Source organism: Terrapene carolina, unplaced genomic scaffold, assembly GCF_002925995.2.
Source record: "Terrapene carolina triunguis isolate 2854851 unplaced genomic scaffold, T_m_triunguis-2.0 Scaffold67, whole genome shotgun sequence".
NCBI lineage: Eukaryota > Metazoa > Chordata > Testudines > Emydidae > Terrapene > Terrapene triunguis.
In genome coordinates this window covers 899,292-917,750 of record NW_020664418.1, presented here as the reverse complement: position 1 = coordinate 917,750, position 18,459 = coordinate 899,292, and the positions used below count along the sequence as shown (strand labels likewise).

Sequence of the window (18,459 nt, the reverse complement as noted above, 5' to 3'; positions counted from 1 at the left end):
GAAATCATCTAGGGTGGAGTGAGTGGGTGGCCGAAGGCCCCCCCACCGTGTTCTTGGGCGTCTGGGTGAGGAGGCAATGGGACTTGGGGAGGAGGGCTGCTGGTTACAGAGGGGCTGTAGCGGCGTTCTCTGCTCCTGCTGCCTTTCCTGCAGCTCAACCATACGCAGGAGCATATCACTTTGATGCTCCAGCAGCCGGAGCATCGACTCTTGCTTTCTGATTACAAGTTGACGCCACCTCTCCTCTTCAGCCCGCGTTTCAGCACGCAACTTCTCCTCTTCAGCACGCCACCTCTCCTCTCGCTCATATTGGGCTTTTTTAAAATCAGTCATTGACTGCCTCCACGCATTCAGCTGTGCTCTGTCAGCGTGGGAGGCAGTCTGAAGTTCAGTAAACATTTCGTCACGCGTCCTTCGCTTCCTTCTTCGAATATTCACTAGCCTCTCCGAAGGAGTAAGATTTGCAGCTGGTGGAGAAGGGAGAGGTTGTTAAAAAAGATACATTTTAGAGAACAATGGGTAGACTCTTTCACGTTAGATTTTGCTGTTCACAACATCACACAGCACATGTGCTTTCGTTACAAGGTCGCATTTTTCCTCTTATATTGAGAGTCTCCTGGTTTGGTGTGAGAGATCACTCACGCAGTGCCAGGACACAGATTTCAGCTTGCAGGCAGCCATGGTAAGACATATAGTCTTTGGGCTTTTTTAACCTTCTTAACATGTGGGGATGGTTTCAAACAGTTCTGCCCTCATTTCCCATACCAAGCACCCGTGCCATTTAAAATGGGTTTGCAATGTAAAAGGAGGGGCTGCGATTTCAGGTTTAACATGCAGCACAAACCCAACTAGCTCCCCTCCCCCTCACACCCAATTCTCTGGGATGGTCACTTCACCCCTCCCCCCCACCGCGTGGTTAACAGCGGGGAATATTTCTGTTCAGCAGACCAGGAAGGGGCACCTCTGAATGTCCCCTTAATAAAATTGCCCCATTTTAACCAGGTGACCGTGAATGATATCACTCTCCTGAGGATAACAAAGAGCGATAAGGAATGGATGTTGTCTGCATGCCAGCAAACACCGGGACCATACGCTGCCATGCTTTGTTATGCAATGATTCCAGACTACGTGCTACTGGCCTGGCGTGGTAAAGTGTCCTACCATGGCGGACGGGATAAGGCAGCCCTCCCCAGAAACCTTTTGCAAAGGCTTTGGGAGTACATGAAGGAGAGCTTTCTGGAGATGTCCCTGGAGGATTTCCGCTCCATCCCCATACACGTTAACAGACTTTTCCAGTAGCTGTACTGGCCGCGATTGCCAGGGCAAATTAATCATTAATCATTAAACACGCTTGTTTTTAAACCATGTGTAATTTTTGCAAAGGTACACTCACCAGAGGTCCCCTGTGTGCCCTCAGGGTCTTGGGTCAGTTCGGGGGTTACTGTTTCCAGGTCCAGGGTGACAAACATATCCTGGCTGTTGGGGTAACTGGTTTCTCCGCTTCCTTGCTGCTGTGAGCTATCTATGTTCTCTCCATCCTCATCTTCCTCGTCCGCCGAACCCGCTTCCCCGTTTGCAGAGAGGGACTCATAGAACACGCTTGGGCTAGTGGTGGCTGCACGCCCTAGAATGGCATGCAGCTCCGCGTAGTAGCGGCATGTTTGCGGCTCTGCCCCGGACCTTCCGTTTGCGTCTCTGACTTTGTGGTAGGCTTGCCTTAGCTCCTTAATTTTCACGCGGCACTGCCGCGCGTCCCTGTTATGGCCTCTGTCCTTCATGGCCTTGGAGATCTTTTCTAATGTTTTGCCGTTTCTTTTACTGTTTCGGAGTTCGGCGAGCACTGCTTCATCTCCCCAGATGGCGATCAGATCCTGTACCTCCCGTTCGGTCCAGGCTGGAGCTCTTCTGCGATCCTGGGACTGGGACTGGGACTCCATCATGGTTACCTGTGCTGATGGGCTCTGCATGGTCACCTGTGCTCTCCACGCTGAGCAAACAGGAAATGAAATTCAAACGTTCGCGGGGCTTTTCCTGTCTACCTGGCCAGTGCATCTGAGATGAGAGTGCTGTCCAGAGCGGTCACAATGAAGCACTGTGGGATAGCTCCCGGAGGCCAGTAATGTCGAATTCCGTCCACACTAACCCAATTCCGACCCCCTAAGGCCGATTTTATCGCTAATCCCCTTGTCGAGGTGGTGTTAGGAAACCGGTTTAAAGGGCCCTTTAAGTCGACAGAAAGGGCTTCGTAGTGTAAACGTGTCCAGGCTTAAGTCGATTTAACGCGGCTAAAGTCGACCTAAACTCGTAGTGTAGACCAGGCCTAAGAGAAGGGAGGAAAGGGCAGGCAGAAAGTATTATGCTCTTGGGGAAGAGGGGTCTGAGTGAGGATGTGAAGAGGCACTGAAGCAACTGGCTGACAGAGGGGGAGATGTAAAGGTGCTGGTGTGTGGGGGGGGCAGTCCAGACAAGGGACTTAAGTGAGGATCTATAAAACAGCACTGAGCCATCTAGACTAGAGAGAGAGCTGCTGAGCTATTCTAATGCTACCGCACAACAATGGGACATTTAGGGGACGGAAGCTGATAGGTCTGTAGGCTGGGGAGGGGAAAAACATATTTACCTTATTTCTCCCCCTGAACAACGCTTAAAGCAGGTAGATAAAACTGCTCGAGGTCACGGAGGGTGTTTTGTTTGCCAGCTGATCTGAGCCCCCATCAGGAGCAGAGCTTGAGCCAAGCGCAGCTCTGTGAGAACAGAGAGCCAAAGGGGCACAGGGAGGGAAATAAAGGAAGCTGAGCCCCCCCAACCACTGGGTCGGAGGCGCCCAGGGAGGGGCACATGCGAGTTTCCCCAGATACAGGAAGGGGTCCAAGAGAGGCCGCAGCAGTGTGGCTAACTCCGGTGATCTCATTGAGAACCTCGTAACGCTGTGCTCAGGAAAGCCCTGGCGCCTGGAGTCGCGGGATCTGGGAAGCCTCTCCGCTGTTTTTGCTTTTAAATAGGAAATTTCCAACCCTGGCGGCTGGGCAGGAACCGAACCCTGGGCAGGGTGGGGGAGCAGATAGGGCTAGCCCAGCACGGGGGCTGATCTGTGATGTCTGGCATGGGGGTTGGCCGCTGCCCCCGCCGACGGACACACGGACAGGCCCGGCGGCGGCACCACCTCCCCGGGTCACGTGAGGAGATCTGGTCACGTGAGGCGGCGCCGGGATCAGCTGGCCGCCGAGCTGCTTTCCCCGCAGGCAGCGCAGGGCCTGGGCTGAGCCAGGAGTGGGGATGGCAGCAGGGCCAGCGGTTGGAGTGGCCTGCGCGGGGCAGCAGTGACACCCCGGCCCGGAGCGCTGCCCGGTAAGAGACTCCCCCCTTCCGGTCCCCCCAGCCTCCCCGGGGGATCCCTGGCCCCTCCCTTCTCCCCGGGGGGAGTTCAATCCGCGGGACCCCCTTTCTATCCCCCCCAGCGTCCTGCAGTGGGACCCCTGGCTTCCATCTCTCCCGCCCCCCCCAGTTTCACCCCAGGAAGAGCCTGCTCCCCAGGCCCCAAGATCCCTGGCCTCACCCATCTTCTTCCTTCCCCCTAACCTCACACTCCTTCCCCCCTTGACCTTTTCCCTGGCAGCCTCAGCCCCCCGCTTAGATCTTGAGTCTCACCCCCCTCATGTTCCCCACAAGCTACTCCCAACTCCCCAGCCCAGGTCTAATTGCCCCACATGCCCCCCCCCCCCCCCCCCCCTGCCCCTTAGGGGGGCAGCCCTGACCCTGGGCTGGCAGCAGGGCGGGGGGGGAATTCAGGGGCCCTCCCCCCCCCCCCATCTCTTCACTCCCCACCCATGTCTTCCTTCTCTGTTCCTGTCCCCCTACTCCTCCCTCAGCAGCAGGCCCATTGCCCTGTGGGGAATCCAAAGCATGGCAGGGCTTTTCCAGCTCTAGTCATCCACTGTGGTTGGCACCACATGATAGAGAGGATGGGCCCACTGTTGTAGAGCAGCCGTGTAGCATGGAATCCAGTCAGGACCCTAAAGGAGGGCAGATGGGTGGGACTCTCACTTGCAGGCGTGTCTGTTTTCTGGGCAGGTGTGCAGCCCATTCTGTGGCTGCAGCCACCTGGAGCAGAGGCCACCTCAGCTACTGGGGTGTGCAGAGGTGTAAGAAGCCCCTGTGGCGGCTGGGACCTGAGCCCTTGGCAGCTGGATGGGTGCTTTGGAGAGAAATCTGTGCTCATTGTAAGGTTTGAATCTTCGTTCTGAATGTTTTATGTGAAGGTAGTGCCTGGAGAGGGATCAGAAGAGGGGCAATAACTGGCCCCAGGAGGCACTCATTGAAGGAAGTCTCCTGGAGTTAATATTTTTAATTTTGAGGTGGGTTTAGTGAAGGTGGAAGATATTAGTTTGCCAGTCCTGGAGGCCGAGTCCTCTCTTTCCATACCAGGCACAGTAGAGGCAGTGCAAGCTCCCAGGTGTCAGCCTGCCGCAGTGCTTAAGGCTTGTTTGGTAGAGATCGCCTCTAGAAGCTAAAGGGTAATCGTGTCTTTGCGGCCTATCCATTCCTTTGTTCTCTGGAGGTCTCTTGTATGTTGGAATCCGGACTGGTACCCTTAGACTGGCCTTCAGAGCAATCATTGGTTGTGTGTAATTTGACCATGGATCACCCCCTGTTGAATTTGAAAACCTCTGTGCCCTGTATCTACCCTCTTGCTGCAGGAAGCTAACCTCATGGTTGATCACCATCTATCTGCCTATGTTAGGTAGGGCACAGGTGGCAGAGAGAATAATCTGAGTGTATGACTGTATGTGAGTGAGGATGTGTCTAAGTCAAAATGGCATGCGTTCTTTGTCCCTTTCTTGATTCTTTGCCAGTCTTCATAACTGTTGTCCTTCTACAAACACAAGTGTTCATGTTAGGAATGGGTACAAGGTTTTGTGACTGACAGGATAGCTGCTTAGTAGTAAATTCTAACTGGGAGTCTTCCCACATCTATGAATTTTCAGCTTTGGGCCCTGCCTGTGGTTCTTACTTGGGAACAGGAAGTGATGAAAGGCCGGAGAATTACCCAAGGGAATTGGTTGCTGCTGCTTTTTCATTCTCTTTAAAACATGCTGCAGTGAGCAAAGTATAGTAGATGGGGCAGCAGAAGACTGAGATAGAGTTGGGGTTTCCTGGTGTTTTATAGGAGGGGAGAGTGTCTTTCTGGTACCACATGCCAGTCTCTGTGCTCCACCTTGGAGAATGACCGGACCCCATTAGCAATCACCTGGCCTCTATTTCCAGTGTATATCTTTGTTTCCCAGCATGGGAAGCTTGCTGCCGCTGAACACTGGGGCTGTAAAAGCTGGGAAAAGCTTTATTTTATTGTAGCCCTACAGCGTGGGTGGCTTAAGTGTGCCGGTGAAATTCCTGTCCTGTGCATGTGTCTGTAAAGGAGGTTGTGATGATGACACTGTTGATTTCCAAAGGAGAGTCAATGTCCAGCTTTTCCAGCACTACTTAGTGGTTATAAGATTGTATTGCTTTGGTGACTAATATATGTAGGGAAATTTTGGGGGTTACGTTTCTTTGCTTGTTCACAGTTGGGAAAGGTCCCTCATAATAATTATGGATGGGTAGCAAGGAGGGAAATCTAGAGTAAACATGGCTGTATATGGAACAGCTGTCTTGACCTGAACTAAGTCAGTACCAAGAAATGCTTGCCCTGGAAGCTGCACTTCCAGGAATGATGGGAGTTGACTGAAATAGCATTCTCGGGTACTTGCTTCTCATGATGCTGTCATAAGAACAGCCAGATTGGGCCAGACCAATGGTCCATCTAGCCCAGTATCCTGTCTGCGGACAGTGGCCAATGCCAGATGCTACAAAGGGAATGAACAAAACGGGGCACTTAGCAAGTGATCCATCCCTTGTTGTCCACTCCCAGCTTCTGACAGTCAGGCCTTGGCTACACTGGCGCTGTACAGCGCTGCAACTTGCTGCGCTCAGGGGTGTGAAAACACCCCCCCTTGAGCGCAGCGAGTACAGCGCTGTAAAGCGCCAGTGTAATGAGAGCCTGCAGCGCTGCACGCTCACTCGCAGCGCTGCAAGCTATTCCCCTCGGAGAGCTTCAGCGTTGAGTGTAGCCAAGGCCTCAGAGGCGAGGGACACCCAGAGCATGGTTTTGCATTCCTGACCATCTTGACTAATAGCCATTGATGGACCTATCCTTCATGAACTTATCTAGTTCTTTTTTTGAACCCAGTCCTACTTTTGGCCTGGTAATGAGTTCCACAGGCTGACTGTGTTGTGTGAAAAAATACTTCCTTTTGATTGTTTTATACTTGCTGCCTATTAATTTCATGGGGTGACCCCTGGTTCTTGTGTTCTGTGAAGGGGTAAATAACACTTTTATTCACTTTCTCCACACCACTCATGATTTTATAGATCTCTATCATATCTGCCCTTAGTCGTCTCTTTTCCAAGCTGAAAAGTCGCAGTTTTATTAATCTTTCCTCATATGGAAGCTGTTCCGTACCCCTAATCATTTTTGTTGCCCTTCTCTTCACCTTTTCTAATTTATTGTTTTTGAGATGGGGTGACCAGAACTGCATGCAGTATTCAAGACATGGGTGTAACATGGATTTATATAGTGGCATTATGATATTTATTGGCTGATAAGCTATCCCTTCCCAAATGTTTCCTTCCATTCTGTTAGCTTTTTTGACTGCTGCTGCACATTGAGTGGATGTTTTCAAAGAACTGTCCACAGTGATTCCAAGTTCTTTGAGTGGTAACAGCTAATTTAGACACCATCGTGTTGTATGTATAGTTGGGATTATGTTTTCCAATGTGCATTACTTTGCATTTATCGTCATTGAATATCGTCTGCCATTTTGTTGCCCAGTCACCCACTTTTGTGAGATCCCTTTGTAACTCTTGGCAGTCTGCTTTGGACTTAACTATCTTGAGTAATTTTGTATCGATTGCAAACTTTGCCACCTCACTGTTTACCCATTTTTTCCAGATCATTTATGAATATATTGAACAGAACAGGTCCCAGTACCGATCCTTGGGGGACTCTGCTATTTACCTCTCTCTATTATGAAAACAGACCATTTATTCCTCCCCTTTGTTTCCTGTCTTTTAACCAGATACTGATCCATGAGAGGACCTTCCCTTTTATCCCATGACTGCTTACTTTGCTTAAGAGCTTTTGGTGAGGGACCTTGTCAAAGGTTTTCTGAAAATCCAAGTACACTATATCCAGTAGATCACCCTTGTCAACATGTTTGTTGACCCCCTCAGAGACTTCTGATAGACTGGTGAGGCATGATTTCGCTTTACAAAAGCCATGCTGATTCTTCCCCAACAAATCGTGTTCTTCTGTATGTCTGATAATTCTGTTCTTCAGTATAGTTTCAACCAATTTGCCTGGTACTCAAGTTAGGCTAACTGGCCTGTAATTGCCAGGATCGCCTGTGGGGCCTTCTTTTAAAAATTGGTGTCACATTAGCTATCCTCCAGTCATCTGGTACAGAAACTGATTTTAAGCAATAGGTTTTACATACCACAGTTAGTAGTTTGCAATTTCACATTTGAGTTCCTTCAGAACTCTTGGGTGAAAATCATCATCTGGACCTACTGATGTACATTAAACAGTAGGGCTGTCAAGCGATTAAAAAAATCAATTGCGATTAATCGTGGTTTTAATTGCACTGTTAAACAATAATAGAATACCATTTATTCAAATATTTTTGATGTTTTCTATATTTTCAAATATAGGCTGGGAGTGCGGGGCTCAAGGCTGGGGCTTCATGCAATTAATGCATTAAATTAATGCATTAATTTTGTTTTCAGTTAATCGCAGGCATTAAGTGCAATTAATTGACAGCCCTATTGAACAGTAATATCAGTTTGTTCCAGAACCTCCTCTACTGACACCTCAATCTGGGACAATTCCTCAGATTTGTCACGGAGAAAGAATGGCTCAGGTGTGGGAATCTCCCTCACATCCATCTTCGCTGCAAAGGATGTGAAGAATTTATTTAACTTCTCCGCAATGGCCTTGTCTTTCTTGAATTCTCCATTAGCATGTCGATCATCCAGTGGCCCCACTGATTGTTTGGCAGGCTTCCTGCTTCTGATGTACTTACAATTTTTTGCTCTTAGTTTTGTGTCTTTTGCTAGTTGCGTTTCAATTTCCTTTTTGGCTTCCCTAATTATACTTTTACAGTTGGCTTGCCAGAGTTTATGCTCCTTTGTATTTTCCTCAGTAGGATTTGACTTCCAATTTTTAAAGGATGTCTTTTTGCCCTTAACTGTCTCTTTTAGTCTGTATAACCGTGGTGATGGTTTTTTGGTCCTCTTCCTATTATTTTTAATTTGGGGTATACGTTTAATTTGAGCCTCTATTATGGTGTTTTTAAAAAGTTTCCATGCAGCTTGCAGGCATTTCACTCTTGTGACTGTTCCTTTCACTTTCTGTTTAACTAGCTTCCTCATTTTTGTGTAGTTCCCCTTTCTGAAGGTAAATGCTCCTGCAGTGGACTTTTTTGGTGTTTTCCACCCTCACACCAAGGATGTTAAATTTAATTACATTATGGTTGCTATTACCGAGTAGTTTAGCTATATTTACCTCTTGGACCATATCCTGTGCACCACTTAGGACTAAATCAAGAATTGCTTCTTCCCTTGTGGGTTCTAGGACTAACTGCTCCAAGAAGCAGTCATTAAGACGGGCACGTGCAGCCGATCAATGAGACAGCATGGTCTGGGTGAATGACCATGTGACTGGGAATTGGGGGACTCCTTTGTCTGAATTTCAGGCTGGGCTGTCATTTGGCTTCTCTGTGCCTCTGTTTTCCCTGTGTATAAAACGGGGATTATACTTGCCTGTCAGGAAGCTTATGGTAACTAGTTGGTGATTGCTCTGAAGACACAGAGTGCGGTGTAAGTGACAAAGCCCAGATTCTACCTCCAGTTACTCACCTGCATCCATGCTAACTCCAGGCTTAGAACAGAGGGCACAGCTGGAGCCATACAAAATATCTGAGAGTTCAGATGGCCCATCCCTTTGGGCACGAATTCCCTTACCACTGTAAGATCAAAGGGTTCAATTCCTTGCTTAAAAGAGCAAACATTAGAGCCTCCCCTGAAGAGTGTTCTGATGAAATGACCAATATTTTAACAGCAAGAGAACAGGCATTTTAGCGGGGAAGTGCCACTAAAGGAAATGAAGTGGGCTTTTTGTCTTAATAGCAGAGAGAAGAGAATGAATGGGAGCCAAAGTGTTTGATTAGGGCAGGGTTAATTTGGCTTGGGCCCATTATTGCTGCGATTCAGGAGGGTTGAGACTGCCTTGGATTGGGGCCATCTCTGGTTGTGGGGACTGCAAGTCTTCTCTGAAATGTCAAGTGGCTGACGGGATCTATACTCAGTCTTATCCCTTTGCGTCGATTTCATTTTGTAACGTCTGATAAAGTGTTCTCAGATGTTCTGCCCGCCCCCAGGGTCCCTGCTTGGGCTGCACTTGCCAACCCTTTGGCATGACTCAGTTGTGCCAACCTCGACTCACTTCACCATGCTGCTGCAGGTTCCAGCCTGGTGAGCGCTCTCACTGCTACAGAGCACAACGAGCTTGTAACTTCACTTTGGGATTTCCTTCTGCTGCAAGGGCTGTCTCTGTCTCTGAGTGCAATAAATGCTTTAGTTTCATACAAGAAGGAAATCTTTTCAAGCAAGTAAAAGATGCTGGCGCTAGAATATCTGCCATTGGTTTGGGAGCCAGTCCGCGCTGCCAATGCTGGCCCAGCAGGATTTCCCAGCAATACCAGTGCTGGGTGGGCAGAGTGTAAGGGCAGGGATGGCACGAACTAGAAGCTGGTGAAAGGTGTGTCTGCAAAGGGGGTTGCAGACACTTCTGAAGGTGACCTGGCAATGGTGCAGTGTACGTGGAAGTCCTGCCCTTTCCTCCAGTCTGTGTAGGATCCCCCTGCACAGGAACCCATGTGCTCTCACTGTACAAAGGAGGGCAGGGAGAAACATGTCCACTGTATGATGCAGAGGTCCTAGTCTACTGCACGGGGAGTAAGGATGAAAGATGCACCATTGTGTGGACCCTGTACTCCTTCTTTCGTCTTGTGCTATAGGCACTGGAGTCTCCTTCAGCCGTTAGGCTGATGTTGTTGTGTCCATAGAGAGTGTTTACTCTGTGCCTGGAGAAGGATTCCTGTCTCCTAGTGAAGTCCTCCAGGCTCTGGCAGAGGTCCTTGAGCTGCAGAGTGGATTTGTCCTTCATGGACTGTTCCAAAGATCAGCGTGTGTGAGGAAAGGCATGTGATGGGCGGACTAGGGTGTAGTGTATGTAACTTAGCTTGTCTGGGGAGAATTCCGTCCTGTCTGCACTGGGGTTGGTTGACAGTGTTCTTACGCAACATGCATGATAGGCAGCGTTGTCTAGTGGTTAGGAGGGAGATGGGAAGCCCAGGTTCTAGTCCCAGCTTTGCTGCAGACTTGTGTGACTTTACACTAGTCTCTTGCAGTAGGCCTGTCTTTTCAAAAGTGGCTACTGGTTTTGGGCGCCTAACTTAAGATGCCTAGGACCTGATTTTTCAGAGGTGCTGAGCCCATAAACTCTTCGATTTCAGTTGGAATGAGGGGTGCTCAGTGTTTCTAAATATCAGGGCTCAGCATGTCTCCAGTTGGCCTCCTAAAATCAGTGGCCATTTTTTTTGCTGTAGCTCTTCTGTGCCTTAGTTTCTCCAGTTTATGCTGGGGTAGTGTCACTGCCCTGAGTTAGTATGGTAGTGTCACTTGGCGGTGTTGGAATAATAAAATACCCCGAGGTGACCCAAGGGACTCCCTCAGCTCGGGATCACTAAATATTATTGCTCTTACGTATCTTCTCGCATAATAATACTGAAGAGTTACTGGCCATCAGTTGTGATGTCTTCAAAGCACTCCTCAGATTGAGGTTGGATCAGTCAGTCGTATCTGAGAGAGATTGAATTTACCGAGAGCTGGAACATGCTAATCACTTTGCAGTTAAGGCTGGGACTGAAAAGAGAATGGTCTCTGGCTGACACTTCAGGGTAAGGCAGACAATGGCCCCTCTGGGAGATAAATGTTAGCCTGGCCAAAGTGCGCCCCAAGAGAAGGGGTCACTCCTGCAGGAATTAGAAGGGCTCTTGAAATGTTGAGATGAAACTGGAATGAACTAAACCTGCATCTCTGGAGTCCAGGGGGCTTCATTACATGACATGGGAAAGGTTTTGTCCTAGGAAAGGGACTGATCATGTGTGGCACCTTGCAGACATTTCTGTGCCTCTACTACTCAACTTCCTCTCCCTCCCCACCCTCAACTTCTGTGCCTGTCTGCTCTCCAGCACTTCATTTGCCATCAGGCACCCCTAGCAAGTCCCCGCAGAGGGGAACAAGTTTTGTTTTGCTCATGCTGGTGTAACTCCTGGGTTACTTTGGTGTAACTCCTGGGTTACTTCACTGAAATTAACGGGGGAACATGACTGAGAAACAGGAGAATCTGGCCCGGAGAGTCTACACACAGATTGCTGGAGGCATCCCCAGTGAGCCAACGCTCAGCTCATCGGTAGCTCTTCCTCATCCGCCTGCTCCTTCACAGCACACTGTTCCTTTGGGCAGCTTGTTAAACAGCTAGTTCCAGGTTCTGAGTCCCACTGTAAATTTTTGTGGCTTTGCAATCCTGTTTTCCCATTTTTCTTAATAGTCTCTCTCCCCTTTTGCTGTGTGAGACTCTCACAAATGGGGTAATTGGCCGTACAGTGGAAAGCATGAGAGGACTTAATCCTGTATTATGGTCATCCCTAGTGGCGCCAGTGTAGATTGAAAAAACAGCGAGGAGTCCTTGTGGCACCTTAGAGACTAACAAATTTATTTGGGCATAAGCTTTCGTGGCCTAGAACCCACTTCATTAGATGCATGGAGTGGAAAATACAGGAGCAGGTAAAAATACATGAAAGGATGGGGGTTGCCTTACCAAGTGTGAGGTCAGTCTAACGAGAGAAATCAATTAACAGCAGGGTAACTTTTGAAATGGTAATGAGTGGCCCATTACAGACAGTTGACAAGAAGGTGTGAGTAACAGTAGGGAGAAATTAGGTTAAGGTTTTGTAATGACCCAACCACTCCCAGTCTTTATTCAGGCCTAATCTGATGGTATCCAGTTTGCAAATTAATTCCAGTTCTGCAGCTTCACGTTGGAGTCTGTTTTTGAAGTTTTTTTTGTTGAAGAATTGCCACTTTTAGGTCTGTTATTGAGTGACCAGAGAGACTGAAGTGTTCTCCTACTGGTTTTTGAACATTATGATTCATGATGTCAGATTTGTGTCCATTTATTCTTTTGCGTAGAGACTGTCCGGTTTGGCCAATGTACATAGCAGAGGGGCATTGCTGGCACATGATGGCATATATCACATTGGTAGATGTGCAGGTGAACGAGCCCCTGATGGTGTGGCTGATGTGGTTAAGTCCTATGATGGTGTCCCTTGAATAGATATGTGGACAGAGTTGGCACCAGGGTTTGTTGCAGGGTTTGGTTCCTGGGTTAGTGTTTCTGTTGTATGGTGTGTAGTTGCTGGTGAGTATTTGCTTCAGGTTGGGGGGCTGTATGTAAGCGAGAACTGGCCTGTCTCCCAAAGTCTGTGAGAGTGAGGGATCGTCCTTCAGTATAGGTTGTAGATCCTTGATGATGCGCTGGAGAGGTTTTAGTTGGGGGCTGTAGGTGATGGCTAGTGGCGTTCTGTTACTTTCTTTGTTGGGCCTGTCTTGTAGTAGGTGACTTCTCAGTACCCTTCTGGCTCTGTCAGTCTGTTTCTTCACTTCAGCAGGTGGGTATTGTAGTTTTAAGAACGCTTGATAGAGATTCTGTAGGTGTTTGTCTCTGTCTGAGGGATTGGGGCAAATGCGGTTGTAGCTTAGATTGAGGTACTGTTATACTAGGTGCTGAACACAACTGCAGACCCGGTCCTGGAGTGCTTACAGTCTAAAGAGACAAGGCTGCCAAAGGTCAGATTATTGTCTCTATGTCACAGTTGGAGAACTGAGACATGGATATTAAGGGAATTGAGGTCGAGTCTCCAGAGTCCCATTCTGGTGCCTTAACCGCAAACCCATCATATGTACAAAACAGAAAATATTGGTAATTGCTCCAGGACGGAATCCCAGATGTTACTTGTAACAACCAGGAACGTTGTTCAGAGATGTGTTTATAAATGACAGCACCACTTTAAAATAGAGACTATAGTACAGGGCCCCTTCTTGCTTTCTCCCCATTTCTTGTCCACCCAAGCTATCTTCCTGATGGATTGTTCTTAACCTGCCTCTTCATTCATCCTCTCAGCACCTACAGGAATTCCAAACCAAACTCCTTTTTCTTATGACTTTCCCTGTTGCCTCACTTCATCTGTGGGAGAGCTGAGTTATTTGTGCTTGTTAAGATCTGACATGAGATCCTGCAGTTTATTGGTACTGTATTAAGCAGTGCATTGTACACAGTACTGTTCTGAATCCTGTAAAGCCAGAGCATTCTAAACTGAGAAACTACCACATCCGCTGTGTGTATTTATTTAAACTTTTGAGAACTGATGATGTCTTTGTTCATAAAAACAAATCCACCTGGGGTGTCTATAAAATCTGAGATTCGGAGAAGGTTGTAAAACTGTTAGCAACCTGCTTTGGTATGTTAACATGTTATTGATGTACCACGTGTTGGGTACAAAGATCAACTGGCCTCTGTTTTTTGCATCTTGCAGCCTCTATTGAAACTTTTATTCTTCTAATAATTTAATTTGCCTTAAACCCTCCTGTACAGAGGTAGGGATGCAAACAAAAGAATTCTACGCTGGTTCTGTTTTAGGACTGCATTAGTACAGAGCGATCAGAATGGTAGCGTGCTTTCAAAACAATTGAAGGTGAAAATGTTGGCAAGTGGTTAGTGGTTCTGGGTTGTCTAGTCGTGATTCAGCGTGTTGGCTAGTGATTCTGGGGGCTTCAAGCTTTGGATGCCCAAAGTGAGCCACCTTAAAGGGGCCTGACATTCAGAAGGCAGGAGACCAGACCTCTCTGAAAGCCCAGCCTCTTTCAGGTGGTTCAGTGTGGGCCCATGAGTTCACTAGTCACTTTTGAAAGTCTTGGCCAAAGGGCCTGCCGCCATCGCTATGGTTCTTGGAATGTCTTGGTATGGGAATGAATAGAGGAGACAGCCCCTCCTGGCTGTGTTGGGCAGGAGGAGGGGAGGAAGAGGGGGTTCTGGGGGGTCAATATTAATGTTTGATTCAAGTGTGTCCTTCCACCCTGCCCCTCCTCGCCTCTATACAGGGGTATGCTGCCAGTAAGGCTAGCATGTGATGTCTTACTGCAGCCCCACCCTGCCAATATGGGCACAAGGCAGGGTCTGGCATGCAGCTGTCTGATGTAGTCCTGCAGGTTGGGCTAGTTCCTACATTACACGGTTCTAATGCTTATCCAAGTGGGGGAAGGAGAAGTGCTGATAAGGGAAACTGCCTTTTCCAGTCCTGGTTTCTATGGAAACAGGACATCAGAAGAGCAGAAATGCAGTAAGTGCTTTAAAATAATTGCCAGTTCTCAGAGCACATGGCCTGTTCTCAGCTCACTCATCCACCTCTGTTGCGATGGCAGCTGGAAGTGGCCAGCCCCCATAACAAGATGCTCAGCAGAAGAGCACTAGTATATGCAGGCAGCCTGTGTTTTAACCACTGAGTCATCTAAATCGGGGGTTCTTAACCTTTTTCTTTCTGAGCACCCCCCCTCCCCCCCACGCCCCAGTATGCTATAAAAACTCCACGGCCCAGCTGTGCCACAACTGTTTTTCTGCATATAAAAACCAGTGTCAGTGTTAGAAGGTAGCAAGGAGGGCAATTGCCCGGGGTCCCATGCCACAGGGGGCAGCACAAAGCTAAGTTGCTCAGGCTTCAGCTTCAGCCTCTGGTGGTGGGGCTCAGGGCCCCAGACTGTAGTCTCATGCAGCGGGCTTTGGCTTTCTGCCCTGGGCCCTAGCGAGTCTGACGCCAGCCATGCTTGGCGGACCCCCTGAAACCTGCTCGTAGCCCAACAGGGGGCCCCGGACCCCTGGTTGAGAACCACTGCTCTAGATCTCTTCTGTACTGGATTAGACAACACGGCAGCTAATAAGCCGGGGTCAATCCAGGCTACCTCTCCCAACGTTGCTTGCGCTAGTGAAATGGTAGGAAATGCGAAGAAAATGGCCAGTGCAGTTGCAGCTTCTGTGATAGACTTTCTGTCTCGGTGTTTGAGTGTTGACATTACGGGTTCCTCAAGAAATATCTACACACTTTCGGGTACCAGAGGCTCGGCTCCGGTAGTTCAGGAGTCAGGCAGTCCTTAGGCATACATAGCTGCCTAGGGCACTATGAAATTTGGGGCACCAAATTGCCCCAAATTTCATGGTGCCCTAAGCAGCTGCGTGCTGCATACGCGGCAGCACCAGCCCTGCGACCAGCCCTATCCCCTGGCCGGCCCCACCACGAGCTGCGCCCACTGCAAAGGGCAGGGCTGTCCCTAAAAGAGTGTGGGACCCCAGACAACTCCCTCCGCCCCCAGCTCGCCCCCATTCCACCTCTTCCCCCAGCGACCCAGCAGTCACCTGCAGCCCGACCCCAGCCAGCTCTACTCCACCAGCTCCCACCTGCAGCACTCCGCTTCCCGCCGCCAGCGAGTCGGGGGGGGGAACCTTTCCCTAACCCCCCCTCTGAGCGACATGGCTGGGGCCGGGGCAAGGGAAGCGGAGCGGGCTGGGGCCACGGCACTCCACTTCCCTTGCTCCGGTGAGTGCTGCGAGGTTGGGGAAGGCGGCGGGAAGCGGAGTGGCGTGGCTGGGAGCTGGCAGAGTAGAGCTGGCTGGGGCCGGGCTGCTCCGCTCCCTGTGACCGTGTTCCCAATTCTTTTCACGCTGGTAGCGAATAGCCTGTTGGAACTGGAGAGTTTCTACTCTTGGACCACTCACTTGTATCTTCATCAGATCCTGGAGTGTTCTTCATTGCCTGCATGTGGGTGGGGCTTCTGCCACAGCGGTGTTGCAAGTTAGTGGTATTTCCACCAGGGGTGACTCAGGCAGGTGGCTGGTGAACCTACAGGTCTGTCGCATCTTACGCGCATTTAACATGTGCAATTTCAACTTTACGCGGTCGGCAAAAACAAAAAAAACAACAACAAAAAGAGAAAAACAACCGTTTTAATACTATACCTGTAGTGCGGGCGATTTCGCCCGCCATTGAACTCAATGGGGTTTTGGCTATACGCGGTTTTCGCTTTACGCGCTAACCGTGGAACGGAACCCCCGCGTAAGATGAGACAGACCTGTATAAGCCTTGTTCAAAAGGCCTGTGTGCTGTCATTTGCTTCCCATTTAATGGTGTCTAAATGTCAATTTAGAGGCAGCCACTTTAGGTGAGGGCGCAGCCTCTCCTGTTCCGTCCCAGGGAAAGCACTGCTGAGTCTCAGTTTGTACGTTGCTAGAATGGGCCAATTCTTCATTGCTGGGCCACCGTGTGGAGTCAAGGCACCAAAACCACGGACTGGTGCTTGCTGTAGTTTGGTGAATGTGACACCCGCATCTTCAATGGCAGGAAACCCAACACTTCTGTTTGTCTAGAGGGTGCTCAGCCTTGTGCCAGGTTCTGGGTAACAGGATCCTTCCCAGACGGGTACAGCACGTCATCCGATTATGGGTTGCGGGTCAGTCATGCATATTAGAGGCCGGTTTGTGCCTAGGATTTTGACACTGTGTGGGATGTACGCAGATGCGTATCTATACTTGTGATGTCTATGGATCTGTATCGACCTGACTCTCTGCCAGACCTTGGGATAATCGCTATAATGCAATTATTCCAGCAGTAAATACTGTAATGATAGCGCACGCTACAAGGCAGTTCCTATCTTGCAGCGTAGATCAGACAAGGTGATTCATTAACCTGAAATCTCTCATCGATTTGTGTGTTTCTCTTTGATGTCTTGAGCTTTAGATGGAGGTTTGAGGCTAGGTGTGGTATTATGATGGTTTCATCTCCGGAAACCCATCTCTTAGATGAGGAAATTCTGTCTTGTGAGATGAGGAAAGTAATTGTTATGTTTGTGTCAGTCTGCAGCAGCTGAGCAATCTCACTGCACAAAGTCGCTTCCTTTGATTGATTCCAGTGTGCAGGCAGCCTGCGGAGTACCAGCTGCAGGAGGGCAGAGGCACAACCGCTGGGGCAGGATTTTAAAAAGAGCCCCTGTGACATACCTAGGGTGCAGTCCACACTAGTGAGGAGCTGGGTCATCCCTGCCCTCTAACCTGGGGGCTCTTTACACTGCTTTGCTGTTGTTACCTCCATTCCTGGACTGCTTGCAACCCACCGCTAATGTGTAAGTCACTCCCAGCTATATCTGTGTTCACTTGCAACCTGTCAGTCACACCCAGACTTTTACCAGCTTGGATTATACTGCAGGGTGACGTCAGCATATTCCCAGCCCCAGATATTTCCCCAGAATTGTATGTCTTGTATTGCCCAGCCCTCTCCTGGACAATATAAGCTCATATAAGTCCGTCATTTTATTAATAGAAATGCTATACACAAATCCAGTTCTCCCAAGTAGCGTCCCAAACACTTCAGTTAAAACACACTGGTCTAGATAAAACAATAAAAGGAGTTTATTAACTACAACGAGAGAGATTTTGTGTGAATATAAGTAATGAAGTACAAGAAAAAATAAAGATAAAAAGCAGCTAGTGCCTCACTTAACAAACGGTTAGATTCTAAGCAAAGATTCTCTTGCCACTTGTTCTCAACAGTATTACTGGACCAACTTTGTAGGCCAGGACCCCTTCTTCTGTGTAATGGCTGATTCGTTTGTTCCTTCTGTTGCAGTGAATCGATGGAGAACAAGAAGGAGGGGTGCTTTGGGGTGTTTCCCCTTTCTTTTTATAGTTCTCTCCTGCCTTTGGGCAGCATCTCCAGCCAGGAGACAGAAGATCTATGTGGACGGGAACCCCAGGTTGTTTCTTTGCTAAAATGTAGATTTGTCACCCACGTCCTCTTTCCTGCCAAAGAATGGCCACTTAGTAGGTGATGGTCCATGGACCTTACGTACCTCTGGCTGAGGCAGCAGCTTGCCCTTTGTCATGGAAGAACTGGCTTGGCCACTCCCCAGGCTTGGAATATGTGTTAGTAACTCCAGACCAAGGAATCTTAGAACTTGACATGCAATGTTGCCACACATGTTTTACCAGGGCAATAATGATCAGCAAATTATGAGTTTTCAAGTGATGCCTCCCAAGGCATATTTTGTACAAAGATCATTACAATGGTATGTGAGGGGTGAATACAGGGGTACAGTCTGTCTCAGCTCTGTAAAACTTATTACCACTGGTTGGGCTTGCTAAGAGAAGGGTGATTAAATCTTGTGTTTCCAGGCATGAAGTGACTGCCGGAAGGGGTCAGA

At 48.9% G+C, this 18,459-nt stretch overlaps 1 protein-coding gene across 1 annotated transcript in view; it reads left to right on the top strand.

Moving 5' to 3' along the window:
* The first annotated feature begins 3,228 nt into the window (after window positions 1-3,228).
* ABCA3 (ATP binding cassette subfamily A member 3) overlaps window positions 3,229-18,459 on the top strand; it is a 77,019-nt gene continuing 61,788 nt past the window's right edge. The window contains exon 1 of the mRNA XM_024219697.1: window positions 3,229-3,348. The gene's annotated coding sequence lies outside the window, so the exon portion shown is untranslated. The remainder of the gene's footprint in view (window positions 3,349-18,459) is intronic.